The 3,356-nt window shown below is 43.1% G+C and overlaps 1 pseudogene; it reads left to right on the top strand.

Annotated features, from left to right (window-relative positions):
• Positions 1–1,923: 1,923 nt before the first annotated feature.
• Positions 1,924–3,152, top strand: LOC125166207 (elongation factor 1-alpha 1-like; annotated as a pseudogene).
• Positions 3,153–3,356: the final 204 nt, after the last annotated feature.

The raw sequence follows: 3,356 nt of genomic DNA, 5'->3' as shown, positions 1-3,356 counted from the left end.
CATTTGTTATGCATGTGTATGCATAGTAGCTATAAATACAAAACTGAAGCTTAGTGAATTGTTGAGGATTAGTCATATTTTATTTATGATCATCTCTTGGAAGCTGAAGAAAGAAGATCAAGTAGCAAGAATGTTTATGTTTTGCAAGTACTGATTTTAAGAAGGCAAACGTTAGGTTCTGATGTTAACCACCTGTTGCCAAGCCATGAATGAAGAAGAATTTGAGTAAATGACAATCCCTAGTTGAGTAAATGACAATCTTTAGAGAGAGTGAGTCAAAGTGACAATTTTTAGGAGAATGTACAACCAATAAGGATCAGACCCCACTTCTGATGGCAAGGATTTTAAAAACATTCCATAAAAAAATTGAATCCTGGTCAAACCCAGGCTGCCGTTTTTCATATCCTGCTTGGTGAGTGATCCTGGAAACTTAATCTGATTCTTCAATTTCTCCCAACATAAGTAATTGAATTGTGGGTCAGGTGGGACCCTGTGTCAGCAAGCTATAATCAGGGTGTTTGGTCACTCCATGGCTTCCTTAACCAGCACACCAATCTGATTAAGGAGCCCAGTCTACAAAAGGGCCTTGCTTTAGGACACAGGCAACTTCTTTGTCCACTGACCTCCAATGATTAGGCCTCTGACTCAAGAGCTTGAGTTTTGAAGACTTAATGTAATTGGACGACCACGATGGGTCCCCTTTCTTTCTCCCAGTCTACCTCATCCCTCCATTATTTCCATGGCTAGCTTACAGGTTACCTAGAACACTTAATAATCCTTTTATTTGATTCCTTTGTACTGATGTATGTATATTTTCTCAGACAGCCTTTCCCTCTGACAGAAAAATATTTTGGTAAACAAAACAAAGCAACTCACCCACCAGACAAAGTGATTACTAAGTTGGAGATCTCGTTGGAAGATATTAGCCAGCCGTGAAGCAGAGACATATTTTTCTCCATGCTTTTTCATAATAGTGTTCATAAAGTCATATGTAAGTTGGATGGTGTGTGGTTAGAGCAGTGAGGAAGGAGAGAAAATGTGCTGGAAGGGAAAGAGCACCGGGCTGTGCTGTCAACAGACCGGGGCTGAGAGCCGGGCCACGGGTTACTTACTTGCTGTTATCATGGCGGACAATTTACTTCCTAGAAATGTCCTCTCTGTGAAACGTGGATGATGATGCCTGACAGGGCAATTCTAAGGGTTAAAGGTAAAGTGGGTAAAGTGCTTGGCCCCAGTGAACACAAGCACATTAAACGTGTTTTATTGTTTTGCTCATGTTCAATTCGTGTTCTACCTTAATGAAACTCCATATCAAGTACTTTATTTTTATGTAGGCAGCACATTTGCGTTAATCATTTGGTATGTGCCTAGTGGTAGGTGCTGGGACACAAGGGAATAAAGCAGAACCCCAACGTTCAAAGGCATAACAGTCTAATTGTTTGGGGGGGTGTTTGTGTACATGTTCAAAGAGTAGAGCATAATGAGTCCTTGCCTTGTTGAAAATATTATCTAAACGAAATGAAATCAGTGAGGTGGTATTTTCACTGTGCCTGGAGGACACAAAAATACATAGATAGCTCATAGTTAGGAATGGCGGTTATGGGAATTCTAAGAGGTGAATATTGAACTCTGAAATATACCAGGGGCACAAAAGTGATGAGCTGTGTTTGTGTGGTTAGTTTCCTCGTGGTATTCTCCTTCACATTTTCAGCAATAACTTAAAATTTGTCACGTTGGATTCTTCCTGAAGTCAATCTGACTTGAATTTTAGACCCAGGATCTCCCTTTTCACTTATTTCTTTTCAAAATACCAAGTTCCCCAAAAGATTGACAAGTTTTTAAAAAGATATAATTAGATTTTTCACAACAGGTTTGCTGCCAGAATACAGGTGTCATGAAAACCCCTGCTTAACCTAACCCAAAATGGGAAAGGAAAAGACTCATATCAATATCATCGTCACGGACACACAGATTTGGACAAGTCTGCCACTTCTGGTCATCTGATCTACAAATGTGGTTGACAAAAGAACTATCGAAAAATTTGAGAAGGAGGCTGCTGAGATGGGAAAGGGTCCTCTCAGGGAGGCCTCGGTCCTGGATAAACTGAAAGCTGAACATGGACATGATATCACCGTTGACATTTCCCTGTGGAAATTCGAGGCCAGCAAGTGTTATGTGACCACCGTCGTTGCCTCAGGACACAGAGACTTCATCAAGAACATTATTACTGCACATCTCAAGCTGACTGTGCTGTCCTGATTGTTGCTGTTCGTGTTGGTGAAGCAGGCATCTCCAAGAATGGGCAGACCCGTGAACATGTCCTTCTGGCTTACACTGGGTGTGAAACAACTCATTGTTGGTGTTCACAAAGTGAATTCCACTGAGCCACCCTCCAGCCAGAAGAGAGATGAGGAAATCGTTAGGAAGTCAGCACCTACCTTAAAAAAATTTGGCTACAATCCCAACATAGCAGTATTTGTGCCGATTTCTGGTTGAAACGGTGACAATAGGCTGGAGCTAAGTGCTAACATGCCTTGGTTCAGAGGATGGAAAGTCACCTATAAAGATGGCAATGCCAGTGGAACCATGCTCCTTGAAAGCCTGTATTGTATCCTGCTACCAACCCGTCCAAATGATAAGCCCTTGCGTCTCTCCCTCTAGGACATCTACAAATTTAGGGGCATTGGTACTGTCCTTATGGGTGAAATGGAGACTGGTGTTCTTAAATCCAGCATGGTGGTCCCCTTTGCTCGAGTCCATGTTATAACCGCAGTAAAGTCTGTGGAAATGTACCGTGAAGCTTTGCGTGAGGCTGTTCCTGGGGACAGCATGGGCTTCAATGTCAAGAACACATCTGTCAAAGATCTTATCATGCAATGTGGCTGGTGACAGCAAGCAGCTGGCTTCACAGCTCAGGTGATTATCCTGAACCATCCAGCCAAATCAGGGCTGGACATGCACGTGTGCTGCATCGTCACCCAGCTCACGTTGCTCGGAAGCTGGCTGAGCTGAAAGAGAATATTGACCGTAGTTCTAGAAAAAGTCTGGAAGATGGCCCCAAGTTCATGAAATCCGGTGACTCTGCCACTGTTGATATTGTGCTTGGCAAGCCTGTGCATGTTGAGAGCTCCTCTGACTATCCTCTGGGCTAATTTGCTGTTTGTGACACGAGACAGATGGTTTCTGGGGGTGTCATCAAAGAGTGGACAAGAAGGCAGCTGAAACTGGCAAGGCCACCAAGCCTGCCTAGAAAGCTCAGAAGGCTAAATGAATATCATTGCCACCACCTGCCACCCCAGTCTTAATCAGCAGTGGAAGAACGGTCTCAGAACTCTTTGTGCCAATTGGCCATTTAA

The sequence above is a fragment of the Prionailurus viverrinus genome, chromosome B2 (assembly GCF_022837055.1).
Source record: "Prionailurus viverrinus isolate Anna chromosome B2, UM_Priviv_1.0, whole genome shotgun sequence".
Lineage (NCBI taxonomy): Eukaryota > Metazoa > Chordata > Mammalia > Carnivora > Felidae > Prionailurus > Prionailurus viverrinus.
Note: the sequence above shows the minus strand (reverse complement) of the source record. Positions and strands in the feature narration are given on the sequence as shown.